Consider the following 21,731-nt stretch of genomic DNA (forward strand, 5'->3'; position numbering starts at 1 on the left):
CTTATACAAAATGAAATTTACAAATTGATGTGGTTTAACGTGATACATTAGATCCATTTCAAAAGTTGTTTTTTTTTTTTTTTAAATATGATTTATCCCTTTTTAAGTAGCATAAGTTAATTTGTAAGTTGTTTTGGTAAAATTTCTGCATAGAACTAGAACATCAATGTAATCAAAGAAATTTTGTCTAGGAAATTGTCGGACTCTATAGAATGACCTCTGCATAAAATGTATGAAGTTATAACCGTGAAAGTCATTAAGCTACACTACTACCAAAGTGTCTCAAAAAAATCCTCTCTCTCTCTCTCTCTCTCTCATTCTCTCTCTATATGTGGAGATTGGTTTTGAAGCTGAAAAATGTATTTGCTGAAAGTACTCTTGACAATGCGCTCAAGTGAAGTTTGCTCGATATGTGCTTGACACTGGACTTGAGCGAAGCTCAAGTCTGAGAGTTCACTTGAGTCCCGTTCAACAGTAAGCTCGAGCAAGACACAAACCCTGGTATTTGCTCGACATCCCGTTCGAGCCAATGTTGATTTGGTTGTTCGCTCGAGGCGCACCACGCAACTCGTGCGAAGTACGCAGATTTTGTCAAATAAGAGTTTTCAGCGCCGTTTGCTATAAATTTATCATATAGGCTTGTTTTGTATGACCTTAAGCATATTTTGAGAGAACAATTGTCTAGTGAGTGCATAGTGTGAGAGAGCAAAAAATCCTAGAGAGTGAGTTGAGATTAAGTGATTGTAATCTCCTTTGGTTAATAAGATTTTTGTAGCTATGTGGACGTAGATAATTTGCCGAACCACATATATTGTACGTTGTGTGCTTGATTGTATTCATTTTACTTTATTTGTCATTATTGGTGTGTGTGTTTTGCACAACAATTCACAACAACTGATATCAAGAGCCAATGTCGGATCTGAAAGAGAACGATGAATGGAGATCAAATGAAAGCACACGAGATCAAGAAGTTCGATGGTATTGATTTTGGGTATTGGAAGATGTAGATCGATGACTATCTCTATGGAAAGAGGTTCTACCTTCCACTGTTGGGAAATAAACCAGCGAGTATGGGTGATGCTAAGTGGACCCTGTTAGATCGACAAGTTCTAGGGGTTGTTTGACTGATCTTGTCCAAAATAGTGGCATACAATGTTAGTAAGGAGAGAAGCATGTCGACTTTGTCAGGTATGTATGAAAAGCCATCTGCGAACAATAAGGTGCATTTGATTAAGAAATTATTTAGTCTAAAGATGTCAAAAGGTATGTCTGTAGTCCAACACTTAAATGAATTCAATAAGATCACAAATTAACTATCTTCTGTAGAGATTGAGTTTGATGATGAGATCAGAGCATTGATTTTGTTGGCACTATTGTCAAATAGTTAGGAGGCCATGAGGATGGCTGTGAGTAGTTCATCCGGCAAGACGAAACTGAACTACAACGACATATAGGACATGGTACTTGCTGAAAAGGTATGTAGGAAAGACTCGGGTGAGTCCTCGGATTCTGGATCGTCCCTGATTGTTGACAATAGGGGCAGATGATATGATAGATCAAACTCCAAGAGTAGAGAGAAGAGCAAGACGAGATATGAGCAACGGATCATGTGCTGGAGTTGTGGCAAGCCGGGCCACATCAAGAGAAACTTCAGGAATAAAAAAAGTGTTGAGGATGATGCTGTGAACGTAGTGGCAGAAGAAATTCATGATGCCTTACTTCTTGTAGTGCACAGTCTGATTGATGATTAAGTGTTGGATTCAGGGTCTTCATTTCATAGCACCTCACATCAAGAAATCATCCAGAATTATGTTGCTGGTGATTTTAGGAAGATGTGTGCGGCTGATGGAGAGGCACTAGATGTAGTGGGAGTGAGTAATGTGCACATCACACTTCCAAATAGGAGCGTATGGAACATGTCTGTGTGGGATAGCTTGATGACAACGGTTTTGCAGTAGCGTTCTCTAGAGGAGTTTGGAAGATCACTAAGGGTGCGCTGGTCTTAGCGCGTGGTAAGAGATCTAATTCTTTATATTTAATATCAGGGTCCAGTGATGTGCATGTAAATACAAGAGTGCAAAAAGGTAGGTTTGATCGTGCGAAACATGTGAGGAAGCCAAAGGGAGTCAGCTTTGTAGTTCCTCATGAAAGCCTGGGAAAGTTGGCTAAGGTTGCCAATATCAGTTCAAGATTGGATACTCCTAGTGCAATAGGAGTTGTGATTTACCCAGTGGATGTGCTGACTAAGAGCGATGTACGTGGAATACTGAAGTCGGGCTTGACTTCAGTGCATCTTCTAGTTTTAGTCTTCTAGCTTGAAGACAGGAGTTATGAGCTGCAGAGATGATAACGCTTGGCTGAAAATAGTGGTTGGCATGTGGAAACTCAGTTTACAAGTGGGAGATTGTTGGAGTGTATGTGGAGACTAATTTTGGAGCTGAAAAATGTATTTGCTGAAAGTGCTTTTGACAGTGTTCTCGAATGAAGTTCGCTTGACATGCGCTCGACATTGGGCTTGAGAGAAGCTCAAGTCCAAGAGTTTGCTCGAGTCCCGCTCGGCACTGAGCTCGAGCAAGACACAAACTCTAGTGTTTGCTCGACACCCACTCTAGCGAAGTACGCATATTTTGCCAGATTAGGGTTTTCAGCGTCGTTTGCTATAAATTTATCATATTAGACTTGTTTTGTACGACCTTAAACATATTTTGAGAGAGAACAATTGTCTAGTGAGTGCATATTATGTGACAGAGCAAAAAGCTTTAGAGAGTGGGAGTTGAAATTAAGTGATTGTAATCTCCCCTGATTAATAAGATTTCTGTAATTCTGTGGACGTAAGTAATTTTTGAACCACGTATATTGTGCGTCGTGTGGTTGATTGTATTGTTTTTACTTTATTTGACATTGTTGGTGTATGTGTTTTGCACAATAATTCACAACATCTCTCTCTATAGCCTCCTTGAGACGCTAGGTTTCTATCCTAATTCCCAAACCCCTTTCACCTCCCTCTACTCGTAAATCCTCATCAACTGTCATCTTCTTCCTCACCATTTTGTCTCCTCCTTTAACCACCCCCTCCTGGTTTTAATCTCAAGATACAAACAAGGAAATAGACATCATCACATAAAAGACAAAATCTTTATCCTAGGTAGACCTCTCTCTCAAATTAGAAACCAACAAAGAAGAAGCCTCCATCGCCTATAATAGGAAACTTGTAGGCAAGATCATCTCACAAAAAATACCTCCAATATCTACGGTTTTCAACACCATCAGATCATCTTGGTGCGTTGTGGAAAATTTGCACATTGAAGAAATAGATGCCAACAAACTTCCGTTCCACTTTGCCTTAAAGAAAGACAAGGAAAAAATCATCTCCATCTTCACATGGAATATCAAATGCTACCCCTTGACCTTACGAGAATGGCCCCCTTGATCTTACGAGAATGGCACCCTAATTCCATGCTAAATGAGCTCCATTTTTCCACGATACAACTCTAGGTACAAATCCATGGACCACCCTTAAATGACTCCAGAAAACGCCCCACTCTTTGGTAGCTATATGGGCACAACAATGGCGGTAGATGGAAGCATGGACCCCTCGGAATGTATAGCAAGCCCTATCTTAGAATCAAAGTAGAAAAACCTAGCCCAACCGCTAAAGTCAGGATTTTTGCTACCAAGATCTAAAAAACTCCCAACCTGGGTTGAATTTAAATATGAAAGGCTCTTTGACTTTTGCTTAAACTGTAGCTAGCTGTTTAGGGCATGCGTCCAACACTTGCATAAAAGAATCATTCCTTACAACTAGAGGTGAACTTAGGCCATGGATGAGAGTAGAAAGATCTGATACAAAATAAAATCACCATAGCCACTTTGTTGCATCCTCCAATCCTTCGGTGCAACACAAGCCTGACTGATAAGAAAATAACCCTTTTGTCAACGTTGAACCTAGAGAATCTGTTGTTGGAACTGAGCCCTAGCATGCTAGATGCAAAGGATGGCCCCATCAATGAACAAAGCAAAAATCGTACATCAGGGAAGCAAGAGCCACTGTTGGAGAAGACCAGAGGGAAGGAGACGAGCCAATCTACAGAACCCATGACTGAGCCCGCTGCCCAACTCGAGTCTCTCTCCTCCAACTAATGAGTCATCTTTCCCCTCACATTAATATTAGCAATAATTTGCTAGCACACACCTCCAAAGCAAACAAGACCTTTCGCACAGCAAGATCTCTGATGTCTAAGAATTTGAAAAAATTATAATAATTGTATAAAATAAGATGAAATAGTTTGATTTTATGTAACCAAACAATCCTAAATGTCTTCTCCTAAGACAGGCCACTTCCATCATTAACGCCACTACAGTTGGCTTAGTCCACTTCTTTAGGAAGTCGAGCAAAAGAACCCCCAACATGTCCCCACTCAAGAGTAAAAAATTGTCTCTCCCGCACATACATGTATCACCCTTGTTCCCAACCCAAATCCTTTTCCCACAGCCCAGTTCACAGTCAGGAAGCACATATTAACGCAATCAACCAAGCCAAGTCTCAAACATCCTTTCATCTATTTTCCTAAACCTGCATAGCCTTTTATCTAGCACACCAATCCTCTAGCACCATTTCTTCCCCTTAGCCCAACCACCTCAAAGCCCCTCCCATCTCCCCCCAACAAACAACATACCAGCTAACTCCATCTTTAGAGCACAGCACATACCAAACAATCTCGTGATCATTTTGGCCCCAACTCATCCTCACAGTGCCTGAATCGCCCACCATCCCTCTGGAAGAGCATCATAGTGAGAGCCAATGAATCAAAGGAAGAGAACCTTTACCACCATTGGAACCATACAACACTTTCACAATTCATGACCAACTTCATAACTTTGGATAAATATCACACACCTTTTTATCATTATCATAAAACAGAAGAATCAGTGGCGCCTTTGAATTTTAGGTATCTGGAGTAAAGCAAGCTAAAATTCATAAGTATACGTACGCCAATTGTAACCACAGTACAAGACTACTAGCCCACGTGGGGGTGGAGTAAAGCAAGCTATTCACAGCTGAGCTGACCCCGTCCTACTCTCCTACTACCCCTCTGTGCATTAATCAATCTGTTCCATTTATTTGTTGACATAAAACTTCCACGGGCTCTAGATGGACCCAGGCCCAAAACACCAGCACCATTTATGTGTCCCAACTTTATGTTTCCAATGTTTTAGGGCCCACGTACAGGTATCTCTTCTTAGGGTCAGATCATCAGACAGTCCTTTCCTTTGGGGTTCCTGACCCAAAAAAGAAGGGACACGAGTCGGATTGCATCCGACGGGTACCTTTCTATAATCACAAGATAAGGTGGGGCCCACCCTCCTAAGTTGTTCTTGTCTTGCAGTTGTGTTGGGTATGGTGCATTTTTTATATGTAGGCGCGGGCCAGGGCCGGATGGATGAGTTAAATGAGAAATTTGAGGAACTGAGTCTGTATCATGATCACGTTAGAATCTGCAAGTCATGCTACCAAACAAGACAAACAAATCATTATGACGTGTGATACCGCAAATTTTTACAGTCAGTAGTAATTAATTAAGAAGCCAGCCAGTTAGGTCCGTCCGTCCGTCCGTCCAGGTGACAATGAACAGTGTCTCAGACTGAGGCCAGAAAGCAAACATTAAATAATACCCCCGTACATTTAATGTAAAAGTCATGACCACTAAAAAAACCGCTTTCAGATTCATATCAGATCACCAAAATAGGTGTTTTTTCTTCCCTCTTTTCCGTACATTTCGCACTGCTAGCTATATATACATTCTATAAGTGAGCTTTTCTTCTCTTCTCAGTACATTAATGCATGGCAGTACGGCTATCTTAAATTAAGAAGAGTTCGCTGATCAGTTCATTTACAATATTATTATGCATGCATGCGGTTTTGTGCAGATTCACAAGAAAACTGTTCAGTTGTGTCTGATTATTTTTTATAAAAATAATTATTATTTTTATTAAAATAAATCTGTTTTGATCATAAATAGATATATTTTTTTACATATAATATGCTACAAATGGTTTTTTTTGGTAGTAAGATCTAGATAATGCCTGCTAGCTAGCTAGAAGGTTCAATATTTTTGGTACCATTACAAGAAATCAAGTCTTTTCTAGTAATTTTATAATCGCCACAAAAAAAAAAAAATCGTCGCAATTAACTGAGAACATGTAGTAAGGTGTAAGTCGCTAAAAAAAGTCAATGACGGCGATTTATATGACTTTTTCCACCAAAAATAATTACCGAAAAAAGTTACTTCATTTGTAGTGCGTGTCTTTCACTGCCAAGGACAAAGCCTACATAGCATCCATCGGGGAAGGAAAATTATAAGAATAAACCCTATAAAACCAATGAAAACCCATCCAAAAACCTTAATCCTATGTTATTATTATTGTAATTTTTTGGTGGCAAGATATATAGCAATTTGGTCGTTGCTGGCCGTGATCTGCATGCGCAGCATCTTTTCATATACCCTTTAACGTCATTTTTGTAAGTTTAGCACTGTCCTGCAAAACTTTCTTAATTACATGAGATCATTATATAGACAACACGAGTACAAAAGCAAGCCAGCGGACTTGATGTTTGCAGCAGAACAACTTTGTACGTAAATCCTATATATAGGACAAGTTGTTTCGGTTATGGAGTGTCTGAAAGGAAAAGCAATGTATTTGGTAAAGAGTAGTTGTTGCTTAATTTGCAGATCAAAATTGTTTGGGATTGATCTTATAAAGAAGCATCCAGCTGGCTGCATTGGTTTGAAAGTAATATATATATATATATATATGAAAACCTACTATTAATTCTACCTATAACTTGACTAATTAATACAGACATAAATATTGACCAGCTATATATATAATATTGGTGTTTAGAACAAGCTGGTGTTTGTACCATATATAATATCAGCCTTTCTGTGTTTAGACAATTAATTTGTCTAGCTAGGTAGCACCTGATCCAGGATATTTAATTCGGTCCTTCCTCATATTTATTATGATCAAAATTAAATCAAATAATTGTTTAAAGCAAATTGATCAATATTGGAAGGGAGGTTTTCCCTCTATTGGCCCTCAAGGCAAGTCCACGAGGGACCACTGGGGAAGTAAGTAAGAGAGTGCCAAGCCTAATCGAAGCCAACAACCCTCCCCTAAAGGAATCGGTGGGCCTCTATAGAGTATTCGGCCCACGAACAAAACTCACTCCCAAAGCAATCCATGCACAGAGATAGCGGACGGTAGCAATAGATGAGACTCGCCGCCTTGACACCATCTCGATGATACCCTACTCTCTAGAACTTGCACAAGCAAGTAGGCGAGAAATATGGAGAATCCTCGATCTTCTGATAGCAGGCATGAAGAGGCTTCATAGTGAATGTCTACAGAATAAAGTGAGTCAGGAAGCCACGATGCATTAATGGCACCAGCACCTGGACTCCACGCCTCATTAATGCACCGTATTAAAGGATTCTAACAAATGAACATAGACAGGACATAGGTTCCTCAAAGTCAGGGATGGGCTGTCCTTACCCAAAACCTAGTACAAAAGTCAATCCCCAGGTACGAAAAATTGGCTCTGATCTTTCTAAACTTACGTACAAACTACTAAGGAGATATATCGACTAATTTGGCACCGAAGACTCCCTGGCCACCACCAAGGCTCCCCCATTCTTTGTGTTTGCTTAAATGTGCAGGTGAAAGCCCGAAAGCCCAAGTTGCTAGAACCCGACCCAAAGGCGTGCGAAATACGACATTAACAAATATGTTCCATTTTCTTTAATTTTCAGTTAGATCGTACATTTCATATTTGTATATATGAGGCAACTACACAAGAAAAAGCCGTTTATGCTGCCAAAATATATTACGGTGAGCAGCAATTGAACGGCATAAGCCATTTATTACTGTAGCTGTGCTTTTGTTCTGGAGAGGGAGAAAATCACCGCTAAAAAGACTATTTCCGGCGACAATATGTCGCCGCAAATATGATCGTAGTTACAACCTCGGCGTATAGCACGTATGGGTCTTTGACGGCGACGTTTTCGCTGTATTTTCGACGATTTGTAACCGCCGCAAAATTTCAGATTAAAATCCTTCCAAGTCTCATTCTTTCTTTTTCCCCCTTGTTTCTTTTCCTTCTCCTGCTTTTTTCTTTTCTCCCAAATCGATACTCCCTCTCTATCGTTTATGAGTTTGCTGCCGCCCTTCCAAAACCGTGCCTGCTTTCGTGCTGTAGCCACCTCGCCGAGGAGGTAAGTCTCTCAATCATCCGTCTGTTTCTTTCTCTATCTTCGTCTCTGTGTGTGCGCGTCTCTCTCGCTCTCTCCCTCTCCTTTATCTCTCTCCGTTCGTTTCTCCCATTCCACGCTCTCTTCCCTTCTCTCCCATAGAACAAACATCAGGAGACAAGTTTTATTTCAATGTCAGAGGTAAAGAGGGGCAGAAATATGGAGGATCAGGAAGAAGTGAAGCCAGTAGTCAGAGTGGCAGCCATATCTGGGTCTCTTCGTAAACGTTCCAACCACCGAGGCCTCATTCGTGCCGGTACTTCATTTCTCTCTCAACTCTCCTATAATTTATGTCCCAATCCTGCTATAATAGATCATGAAACATACATGAAAATTTTCAATTTTTTTTTTCTAAAAAAAAAAAGAAAAAAGAAAATACTTTAGTGTTTTTTTGATTGATGAATGATATATTTATTGACTGTGTTTACATGGGTTCTACCCTAATCACCATAGAAGGACATTTAATTTCTGATTGGATAAGATTTCTCTCCGATTCTTTTGTACAAAAATGGATTATTGGTATGGTGGGTTTTATTGTAGCAATCCAACTATGCGAGGACTCGATCGACGGCATGCAAATTGAGCACATAGAGATCGAGCAGCTACCGATGCTAAATACAGATCTTGAAGACAAGGGAACTTACCCACAAGTGCTTGAAGCTTTTCGTCATAAAATAAAAGAAGCTGTTTGTGTTATGTTTGCTTCGCCTGAGTACAATTTCTCCCTCTCTGGTACTATCCTTTCTCTCATTCTCCAATTAATGTACTTTCAGGTTTGTTCAAGTTTGGTAAAGGCCTGGGGGTTTGCTCCCTTCGGTCTAACAAGTATACTTGCTAAATTCGATAAAAATATAAGGTTCTGTTCTACCTAGTATAGAGAAGACTACCCAAACGGAAAGTGAAAAAAAAAATGTTAATAAAAGCAGAATCTAGAAGTGTTGCCTGCAAAATTTTTGTACAAAAATGAAGATTATGCATAAATATCTTGGCATACCTGTTATCCATACCTCAACTTCACGTTATATGTGTTACATTTGTGGGAACGTATAAGAGTTTTACAATGAGTGAACTATTTGCCTTATCATAATACAGGTGAAGGCTCTATATTTATTGAAGGCTCTGTATTTATAGATAAGAACTCTGTACAGAGATAACAATACACATATGAAATACAAATTTGAAATTGAAAAAGGCCTTATCACATTGTTATCTCAACTTGGTGTTATCATCATCTTGAATTTGAGTTGTTTTGTTTTCCTTTGGTAGCACCTCTGAAGAATGCTGTTGATTGGGCATCTAGGCCCCCAAATGCCTGGGCTGACAAGCCTGCTGCAATCATAAGTACGGGAGGAAATGCTGGTGGGGAACGAGCACAGTATCATCTTCGTCAAGTTGGAGTTTTTCTTAAATCTCCACTTCATTAATAAACCATTGTTTTGCATTAATGCATTCCAGCCTTCTACAAAGTTTGATAAAGACGGCAACCTGATCAACGAGGAGGTCAAAGAGAAGTTGAAGCAAGTTCTTCTAGCCAAGAACCAGAACTATTGCACCATGAAGGAGTTGGTTTCTCAGTCAAAGCTTTTGAGTGATATAGGCGACGAATTTCTGCTCTGCATGTTCATATTCAATTTGAGAGATATATGTAATGGAATGGGCAAATGCCTTATTTTGAAAATAGAATGTGTAGTTTCTAAAATTGAATCTATCATAAAAAGTGTATCATCTCTTCATTTTGAATTTTGTGAGATTCCTGAACTTCAACGTGCACATTCTACCCTGCAATGGTGCAAGAAGGTGCTTTCTTTATGCTCTGGTGCTCCTGCTTTTGAGTATGTCGAGAGCTTGATGAAGCTTGCAGAGCAACTTTCCCAAAAATGTGCCTCTCGTCCCTTGTGTAGTTCATTGATTGATGGGGTTAAATGGTTGGTCAACTTCAAAATTCTATTCAGAAACACAAGCTGTGGCAAGAACATGTGCTTTAGTTTTTCAATCATAAGTCTGAGGATCGACCTTGGTGTTTAATATTAGAGCTCAAGGTAATCAGCTGCAGGAGCTTGGAAATTTTGTTACTTTCAGTTGCACCAAACTTGATTTGGGCTCTCAATTTGATTTTGGTTAATTTTTATTCTGCTTGGATTTTTATAGATTTTCCTTGAAATATAAAATTAGTGCATGGCTTGGATTTTGATGAATAAGGTTTTATGCATTTATATTTTTTTTGGGATAATTGTTCTTTACGGCGAATTAGGATTCACAGCAGATATTTTTTTTAAATGATTAACTTTATTTGCGGCGAGTAATTATCGCCGAAAATAGTTATTTTCGGCGCGTAGTACTCACTGGAAATAATTACTATTTTCGGCGCGTAGTACTCACTGGAAATAATTATTTTCGGAGAACTAATCAAGCTTCAAAACTATTTATACCTCAGTTGAAACTATTATTTCCGATAGAATTTATTCGCGGCAAAAGATATTCCATGCGACGAAAGTCAAAGTTCACCGCAATTGATCAATCCAAACTTGTTTTTCTCGACCAGTTTGCCGAGAACAAATTGGCCGAGTGAAATATATTGTGGCGATTTACACGCTTTTTGCGGTGAACTTGCCTCTCCGCAAAAGGACAGATTTCTTGTTGTGCTAGTTATAAGAAGTGCTTAATTAAATTTAATGTGGAATTATATATATATATATATAAATTAAATTTAATGTGGAATTATATATATATATATATATATATATATATAAGTAGCGCTGTTGAGTTCCATATTTGCATTTTGCAGGCCATATAAATTACTTACTATTTTGGCACTTTCCATATATAGTAACTAATTATTATCTCGAGACGTTTATCATTCATCAATAAGCTGTTTTGTTTTGTTTTTTTTTTTGATAGGACAATAAGCTGTTTCTTGTCAAGCATGGAAATACCAAAGAATCTTAAAAAATCAAACCAAACAGTTGCTTTATATATATCAAACTAATTGAGACATAAATCAATCCTCATATATGATATTTCTACGACACCTTACGAAATACATGAACCACAATGAGCAACTACTAGGCCTGCAACCCGAGCTCAAAATATCGGGTTTGTGCCCGATTCGATCCGACCCGAATACCTCAATCTGAAGCGACAACCCGATCCGAACCGACAATTCAAAATAAAAATCGGGTTGAACCCGTATGACCCGACTGACCTTAAAAAAAATTAAAAAAAAAAACAAAAGTTTTGGCTCAGATATTTCGAGACCACATGTGTAGCTAAAATCATCGACTTGTTGATGGACGGGCTCACGTAGCCGTTGATTTGACTCTGGCTCAAACTACTCTCGACCCTCCGATTACAATGATGTTTGCTACTACTGCCACCTTAATTAATGTCTGCTAAACAGGTCTGATGAGATTGACATACTCCCATTTTCTCATTAATTAATGAATTCCATCAGCAATAATATAATATTATTATTTGAGAATTGCAAATTTGACCGCCAAGCACTATGAGAACTTTACTAACATTATGCTGTTGTGTTGAAAAAGAATCCAAATCTTAGACCCACGAGTAGGGAGGAACTGTTGAGACATTGCCATAAGAACTTTATCTTGGTTGGGTGGGTGAGCACGAGTTACGCCACGACAGGACTATGTGAGTGGGTGTTTCAGCTTAAAAAAAAATTATGGATTAAAGTACAATGACAGATGAAGTACTACTGCAGTCCAAAAAGTTTGAGTGAACGAACCAGGGATGGGACTATGAGTTATCCTACCGGTCGACAGTCGGTTTCAACTGATATAATACTTAACAAACCCGTTGTTTCACTTGATTTGATGAACCCGACTTTTATCGGGCGGGTCAATAGTGGGTCTTGCAGACGGATCGGTTTAGGGCCTTTTATGCACAGCCCCAGCAACTACCATGTCCGAGCGCATTTGGATGCAACCACAAAAATGAAACATCAATGACATTCTTGTGGATAAAACCTATCTTTTCTATATGCAACAAACATATTTGACATCATATATCCGGCCCTACGTTGCCATATATGCACGCAGTTAGCAGGACGCCTGAGATACATGATCTCAGAGTCCCAAAGTTCTGGTTCCTTTTTTATTTCCTAACTTCCAAACATGTCAATTTATGTCTATATAAAATGTTGCAAGAGATCAAAACAAAGAGTTTTAAGTTCTCCACTTGCATTTGACTCAGAAAGCTTTGGCAATTGATTTTGTGAACTTTTTATGGAAAACTTATAACGCGCGTGTCCCAAAAACCACCCATGAATCTCTACTGACTAATTAAGCAAACCTCAACGCCATGAAATTATTTGAAAACATAAATTTCAACCGCGTGCTGATCTATCTGCACGTAGTCTAGTACATGAAGTGTGTTAATAATATTTTTGCAATTAAAATAAAGTTTTGGTAAGTTTAATTGTAGGTATATCCAGTAACGTTACATGCAGTCGTTTTGAAAAAGAGTGGAGTCCATTATTAAAAAATTAATTAATTTTTCATGTGGATCCTTTATTTATTTACTTTTTTTTAAGTGATTGTACGGTGCTTGCACATTTACAACTCAAGTATCATTTCTCCATGATATATTGGGCCAATTTTCTAGCTTGATGGTTAATTAGAAACAACTATTTTGATATTGCAATACACATAAGTGGGCTAATTAGGTTTTGGAAGGATAAAACTCCCTTTAAATGAAATATTTTTATTATCTTTCATGTGGGCTATATATAGTCGTATGGAAGGATTTGCCAACAATGAAGGCATTGGTGGAAGTAGTAATGGTTGATCATTTTCTAGGCAAGAAACCTGTTGTTTCTAAATATATAAGGTTCGTACATTAACCATATTGAAAAGGAAATTATAAAGATCATCCCCAAAAATTGAAACCTTTAAAACACCTTATATTTATACCTAATAAAAGAAAGACGAGTATTAGACACACCTTAAAATTCCAATGCACCCTGCTGATCTGTTTCTATTTTCAACCTATGGTTTTTTTATGACCAATCAATAGTACTGATCATTTAACTTTTAGCTTTCAGTAGAATCATGTTAACATTAGACTTGAGACCTTCACCTTTTAGGTCATCTAAATTTTGATCTTCTTCTGTCCAGTCTGGTCTCTGGTCTCATCCTATGAACTCCCCCCATCTCAACTCTATGTTACTCTGAGGGGGAGAAGCCTTTCCTATTCCCTCCTTGGATCGGCCATCTCTCAAATGCTGCCAAAAAGTTTAAGCTAATAGAGAAGTATAGATTGAATTGTTTGTATTGCATCGTTAACTAACAACATCCCTTAAGTGTACATAGGTCAAAATCTTCAATTATAGTTAAGATTTGAATTCAGGAGCTCTATTTTGATATTATGTTGAATTAACACTTATTCTAAAAGTTTAAATTAATAGAAACAGGTAAATTTAATTATTTATATTATATCCTTATGTCAAAGCACCACACTCACAGCATGCAAGTCATGCAAGGAATGACATGCAACAATCTGATAAAACAGAGCCTAGAATAGACCATGCAAAGGATGTGGCGCCCCCGACCCCCATGCAAGGGAACACGGGAATCGTGACGTCAGGATGATGACAACACGAGTCACGCATCCCAACGAAATGTGCTCAAGTGTGTGCAACATGCAAAAGTGCACAATAAAAATTACAGCGAATAATATAAATAAGTCATCTAAGTACCAGAAGTTTAAATACAAATATTTAAAACAAATCATTTTTAAAAAGTTATACAGCCATCCCAAAATATATTACAACGATAAATACATAATAATTGATAAAACGAATCTCGAAATACGGGAGCAATCCCAGATCACTCCTCCAACGAAGCCAAGCTTAAGGCTCGTCATCCTCATCTGCATCAAAATCTGCAATACCATAAAATGGTACCATAGGTAAGTATAAACCAAATAACTAGATAAAAACATATTCATGCAACCAATATGCATGCATATGATGAAATATGCGTCAGACCCAAAAATATCATTTTCTCCTAAAATGGATATTTTTCCAACACATGCCAAAATTTCATTTTGGCCCAAAAATAATAATCCGTCATTTTTCCAGAAAATGAATCACATAGAAATCATTTTAATCAACGTACGCTATTTTTCCAGAAAATAGTCCATTAATCCATTTTACCAATGCACCATGATCTCCCCTAGGGACCATCCGCACGTCCTGACTATGTAGCGATGCCCAGTTCTGCCCCCAGCGCGTTCATGGCCAAGCATCCTCTAGCCTCCGCCAGCAGAAGGGCCACGAAGTCGACACAGACCATCTCGTCCGATCCCGTTGTCGCCCAGCGACAACCTAGGAGACGTCACTCAGTATATTCCACTCCCGAGTGACTAGAGGAGCTCCACCGAGATAATACCCCATCTCGGCTTGAGGTCGTGATACACACGCACCCAAAAATCCTTTAACACATGAAAACTCAGTTTTCAATAAACACATGAATATGAATGCATGTACACGAAAACCTAATTTCCTTTACAAACATGATCATGCGTGCAAATATGCCATGTACATGAACAACGCCATATCCAACAACCAACAACTCCCAATACAAACCAAACACACAAACAACTCCGTCCTCCAATCCATCCGACCCCCGTACTCCTCGAACTCAGTCCGGCATAACTAACCAGATCACAATAATATGAGTTAGAGCAAAAATATATTTAAATCACGATAATTCTTTGAAAAAATACTAACAGTGCTATATAATAATTTCTGAAGGATCACGGAGGTGTAAGAAGTGGCGGCTCAGCAACGTAACAGTGCAAAATACACTATTGTCGTGGGTCTCAAAAATTTACTTTTGAACGGAGACAAACCAAGACCCGAAATTGATAGAGTAGGATTTAGGGATGTCGGTGAAGTTAGTGGTGGTGGTGGTTGGTCGTGGGTGGCGGCGTAGAGGGCCGTCAAAGACCACAAAGCCCAAAACAGAAATGTTAATGGATGTGCTTTACCGGTGGTAGATCGGGGCTAAGGATGGGTGCATTAGGTTGTTAGGAGCTTGAGGATGAAGTGGTGAAGAAATGGTGGCCGGAGGTGGCGCGACGGCGGTGTGCGAGCTCAAGATGTGCTGCGGCTATGTGGGGTTCATGGAGGCAAACGACAGCGCGAAAGGGGTTGAGAATGGAGGGGGTGGTCGCCGGAAGGAGGGAAAGAAGGTGGGCTGGGCGGTGAGGTGCACGACGGCGCACGGCGATGACTAGGTGGAGGAGAAGAAACGGACGGAAGAAAGGAGAGAGGGGCTGCTCGCGCGTGGGGAGAGAAGCAGAAAGAAAAAGCAAATGTAGAGAAAAAGGAAAGAAGAAAAGAAAAAAAGGAAAAAGAAAAGTGAGGGAAAGAAATGAGGTTCAATCCTCACATCTTGGGTCATAAAAATGATCCAACGAAAATAATTTCAAAACAGCAAGTCAAATAAAATAATTTAAACGTAATGATAAAATGAAAATAAAATAATTAAATCTAACAATCAATTAATTTAAAAAAAATAAAGAACAGTTTAAATGCATAACAATAATTAATATTAAGAAAGATATCAAATTTAATTTTTACAAATTTAAAAATCATAAAAATAAACCCACTAAAAATTCAACAATTTTAAAATAAGAGAATAAAATTTTGAATTAATAAAAATAATCCTTCAATAAAAATATACTAAAATTCGGGGTGTTACAAAGGATCACGTCCCTAATGCAAAACATGCAGACGTAAAAAATGCAGGCTCTGTCCAAGCCACGCTGCATTGCACAACAACATCCTCCAGATGAATTCCACTCACAAAGATGCTGTCAACAAACCACCCGTTATAGCATTATTTTTCATTTTGTTTGTATTAGTTGTATTGAGGGAATATTCGACCTATGCACTCTTGAACGTGTATATATACACTTGTTTCATTTCACTGTAATGTTTAATAAGAGAAATATATAGAGGAATTCTCTATATTTTTCACTGAGTCTTAGAATTCTAACATGCATGGTATCATAGCATACCAAGGACTAGTCATCCAACCATGTCTGATTCTTCTGGAACTATTTTAGCCAATACTCCAACCTCCCTTCCCTCCCTTCCCTTACCTAACTTCTCACACATTCTCTCTGTAAAACTCACCCCAAAAAATTACCTTTTATGGAAGGTACAAATCGTCCCCTACCTCAAGGCCAAAGACTATACAAATACGTTGATAGAGCCTTTCCCCTTCCTCCTGAAATCCTTCATAACAACTCCTCTAACCCAGAATATGAATAATGGTTCCAGCAAGATCAACTTGTTATGTCGGCACTTATCTCCTCATTATCAAAGTCTCTCATTGCCCAAGTAATTGGCGGTAGCTCTGCCCAAGCTTTTTGGTTGTCCCTTGAATCATGTTATGCTTCTTCTTCCCAAGCCAGACTTGTCTAAACACAACTTAAACTTGCTTTTCTAAAGAAAGGTTCTGACACCATCTCAGAATACTTTCGACGTGCCAAATCTCTTGCAAATACCATGGCTGCGGCTGGCCGTCCGCTGCCCTCAAATGAATTCGTACCCAATCTCTTGGATGTACTAGGTCTAGACTATGATCCTTTGGTGTTTTTAGTCACCACCAGATTAGATCCCATTTCTACTGACTCTTTCTTGGATCATCTTCTTGCCCACGAAGCAAGGATGCAACATCATGCTGTTAACTCTACAATTTTCTCATAGCCTTCAGCTAACTACACTGCTCGCAGCCCAGTTTTTGGTCGTGGACGAGGTTCATCCCCGCACGGCAAGCAGAACTTTGGGTGTAATCAAGGGGATGTCAAAACAATCCTGGTCATGGCCCTGTCAACTTCTCAGGTAACCGCTCGACTGGTTCCTTTTCTACTAGTTCCTCTGAACCTCACCTCATGTGCCAAGTTTGCAACAAGATGGGTCATATTGCACTTACATGCATTTATCACTTTAACCAAGCATATACATCTGTTGCTCCTGCCTCTGCCCACTATATTGCCTCAACCTATACCACTGACGGTGCCTAGTACCCTGACACGACGGCCACAAATCACATAACTAGTGACCTTACCAACCTCAACCTTCAGTTTGACGAATACCAATGCTTAGATCAATTGCAAGTTGGTGATGGTTCCTCTGTGCCAATCGTACATACTGGTTCAACTACTTTTCCTTCACCTTCATCTAAGTTCCTCTTATCTAAAATGCTTTGTGTCCCATCTCTCACCAAGAACCTAATTTCTGTCAAACAATTTTGTTCTGATAATAATGTTTATTTTCAATTCTTTTCTGATCATTTATGTGTAAAAGACTACACCACGGGGACACTTCTACTCAAAAGGACAACAAATAATAGCCGCTACACATTCTCTGAGTCAGCTCAAGCCCATTCAATTGCACTCACATCTATATCTATGTGGCACTCACGTCTAGGACACCCATCATTCAAGTTTGTTCGAAATGTGCTTCTGCGTCATGGCCTACCTTTTGATCATCTTTCGTTTATGGATTTTTGTAATGCCTGTGCAATGGAAAAACACCATAGCATATCAGCACCTACTAGAAAAATTAAGTCTGTTGCACCTTTTCAACTTTTGTTTAGTGACTTTTGGGGACCCTCTCCTCATGTTTCTGACGATGGTTTTCAGTTTTACATCTCCTTTGTAGATGATTATTCTAGGTTTACTTGGCTCTTTCCGATGCAAACCAAATCTCAAGCTCTATCCATTTTTATTAAATTCAAACCATTTGTGGAATTACAATTCAATACTAAAATTAAACAACTCCAAACAGATTGGGGAAGGGAGTTCAGATCATTTAAAGAATTACTCTTCAACTCCGGCATTGTTCATCGAATAACATGCCCCCATGCACATACACAAAAACATTAACACATTGTTGATTCCGAATTGGCCTTACTTGCACATGCATCCATACCTTTAAATTTTTGGCTATATGCCTTATAGCATGTTGTCAGATTAATCAACATAATCCCTTCATCCTCACTTTATCAATCATTTTCATTTCTCCTATTTCATAAAAAAGAACCAGACCTTACAAACATCCATGTCTTCGGCTCAATCTGCTGGCCTCTCCCAAGACCGTATAACACCCACAAATTTGATTATAGGGCTTTGCAATGTTTTTACCTTGGTGTTAGCCCAGCCCACAAAGGCTCCATATGCTACCATATCCCCACCAAAAGAATTTACATTTCAAAAGACATTAGACATGATGAGGCCACGTTTCCCTTTACACAAACTAACAGACAAGTAATTGGGCCCATAACTGAGCTTAAAACTGTACCCCTCCCTCTCTTTAATTCAATGCAACATCATAAAAATCAAGCCTAATCCATCCTTGGCCCACCTCCATCGTCTTCAACTTCTAAACCATCCCCTACGTCAAGCATGCCAATTGATACACATACACATCCCATTGTTACTTGCTCCCAAACTCACTTATCTCGACCTTGTCAATTTACTAATGGCACCATTTGGTGGCCGCCACCACCACCACCACATGCCCACATCTCCATTTCCTCAACCATACCTGAGATCCCATCATGCTTTTCTGCTGCCCTGAATTTCCCAGAATTAAGACAAGCCATGCAAAAAGAATTTAACGCTCTTCTAGCTAATGATACTTGGACTTTGGTCCCTGCCTTTAAGGCTACTAACGTTGTATCATGTAAGTGGGTTTTTAGAATAAAGAAACTTGCAGATGGAACAACTGAAAGGAGAAAAGCACGGTTGATAGCAAAGGGGTTTCATCAACAGGAAGGTCTGGATTATGATCAAACCTTCAGTCCAGTGGTAAAAGCCACAATAATTCGACTTGTTCTTTCACTTGTTGTGACCAACATATGGCACATCCAACAATATGATGTGCAAAATGCCTTCTTACACGGTCCCTTCTCTGAGACAGTGTACATGACACAACCATCAGGTTTTCCTCACCCTCAGTACCCTACTCATGTTTGCATGCTTCATAAGGCCATCTATGGCCTCAAACAATCACCTTATGCATGGTACGCTCGGTTAAGTGAAAAATTACTTGATCTTGGTTTTAATATCTCCACTGCCGATTCATCTCTGTTTGTTCGAATTCATCAAGGCTCAACTCTTTTGTGTTAGTTTATATTGATGATTTACTTGTCACTGGTTCAAGTATGGCTTGCATCACTAAATTAGTTCATGCTTTACGTTTTGAGTTTCCAATTACAGACCTTGGTCAGCTCCATTACATCCTAGGCATCAAGGCAACCCACACAGATGATGGTTTAATACTTACCCAGAAAAAGTATATTGTCGAGCTGCTCCATAAGACCAACATGACTGCTTCAAAACCTGTCAAAACACCAATGGCAACCTAAAAAAAAATGAGCATTCATTGTGACAACACTTTTGAAGATCCATCCTTTTATCAGAGTACAGTTGGATCACTCCAATATCTATCTTTCATAAGACCAGATTTGGCATTTGCAGTAAGTAAGGTTTGCTAATATATGCATTCACCAAAAGTCCTTCACAGGCAAGCAGTAAAAGAATATTGAGGTATCTCAAACATACTGCTAATCTCGGATTACAATTCACAAGATCATTGTCAATGAATATCACTGCATTCTCAGATGCACATTGAGCTGGATGCCCAAACGATAGGAAATCAACCAGTGCTTACTGCATTTTCTCAGGTTCAAACTTAATTTCTTGGTCATCCAAGAAGCAACTGACAATTGCAAGGTCTTCAATAGAGGCTTTGTTTAAATCACTTGCTAATGCCATTGCAGAAATGTGTGGAACATTATCTAGGGATCTCGATATTAACCTTACTGTTGCACCGACTTAATATTGTGACAATTTGGGGGCTACATACCTGTCTTCCAACCTTGTTTTCCATGCAAGAACTAAGCATGTGGAAATAGATTTCCACTTTGTGCGCAACAGGGTGTTAAACAAATCATTATCTGTGGCTTTTATTTCGAGAAAGGATCAAATAGGCGATACCTTAACTAAGCCTCTGTCTACTGCGAGATTTCAGAAACTTTGTTCAAGTCTACGCTTAAGAATCCTACAGCTTGACTTGAGGGGGACTGTCAAAGCACCACACTCACAGCATGCATGTCATGCAAGGAATGATGTACAACAATCTGATAAAACAGAGCCTGCAGTAGACCATGCAAAGGATCATGTCTCGAATGCAAAACATGCAGATGTACAAAATGCAGGCTCTATCCAAGTCACGCTGCATTGCACAACAACATCCTCTAGACGAATTCCACTCACAAAGATGCTGTCAACAAACCACCCGTTATAGTATCATTTTTCATTTTTTTTATATTAGCTGTTTTGATCAAGGGAATATTCTTGAACTTATATATATACACTTGTTTCATTTCACTTTAAAGTTTAGTAAGAGAAATATACAGAGGAATTCTCTATAGTTTTCACCGAGTCTTAGAATTCTAACACCTTAATACTCTACTTTCAAGTTCTTTTTAGATCTATCTAGCATGCATGGTATTAACAATTTTTTTTTACACTTGAAGGCACTTCACAATGGTCAAGTTTATATACTTGATCCAATCCAACCACCGACGCCACTTTTACGGGCCGTCTTTAGCGTCAACTAACAATCAAAACACTCCAATTAATCAGAGCGCTCTATTTTCCGCATGCATGATCAGTTAATGTTCGATCAACTTTTTTACTATCACACATGAGTACCAATGAATAATTCTACTTATCATTTTCACATATAACACATCACACTTATTTTTATTTTATTTTATTTTATTTTTTTTATAACAAGTATGTGGTATATGGATGATAAGTAGTAGAACATCGTCTCAATTAATTTAACAAGAATAAAATAAAAAAATAATTTTAAAATATATAAAATGTGTGATGTACGGGTTCATGAGTATATCTGGCCTCATTTGGATTTTCTTTTTATTATTTGTACGTACGTATATGGGAATCGTTCCCATGCACTCTGATCTGGTTTTTTTTTTTAATCTATCTATCTATATAATGAATTAGCATGTTGTTGTTAAAGACAAAAAGAAGTCGTGATGCAGACATCTAGGAGATAATTAATAGTCCGTGTGTAGGGTTTGTCATCATTCAAGATATCATCAGAAATAATATCATAAATCTATTTTTTTTTTATTTAAAAAAGAGAGAGATTTTTTTTTTATTTAAAAAAGAGAGAGAGAAGATAATATCATTATTTAAATAATGTCCACGAATTAAGATCTAATATTGCTAATTATAACTGATCTATCTCTCTCAAGAAATGATTCCATGCATGATATTAATCTAGTAATTAAGTACTGATCCTAGCTGTCCTATATATATATAGTGATCTAAGGTACAAAATTAAACCTTAAATGC

General features: G+C 38.6%; 1 long non-coding RNA gene and 1 pseudogene across 1 annotated transcript; both read left to right on the top strand.

The window, feature by feature from the left end:
• Positions 1-8,380: 8,380 nt before the first annotated feature.
• LOC121246519 lies at positions 8,381-10,334 on the top strand (annotated as a pseudogene).
• Positions 10,335-11,025: 691 nt separating this feature from the next.
• Positions 11,026-21,729, top strand: LOC121246693. Its single transcript, XR_005937161.1, has 2 exons — positions 11,026-11,059; positions 21,700-21,729. It is a non-coding gene; the product is annotated as an uncharacterized LOC121246693 (long non-coding RNA).
• Positions 21,730-21,731: the final 2 nt, after the last annotated feature.

The sequence above is a fragment of the Juglans microcarpa x Juglans regia genome, chromosome 1S, assembly GCF_004785595.1.
Source record: "Juglans microcarpa x Juglans regia isolate MS1-56 chromosome 1S, Jm3101_v1.0, whole genome shotgun sequence".
Taxonomy (NCBI): Eukaryota; Viridiplantae; Streptophyta; class Magnoliopsida; order Fagales; family Juglandaceae; genus Juglans; species Juglans microcarpa x Juglans regia.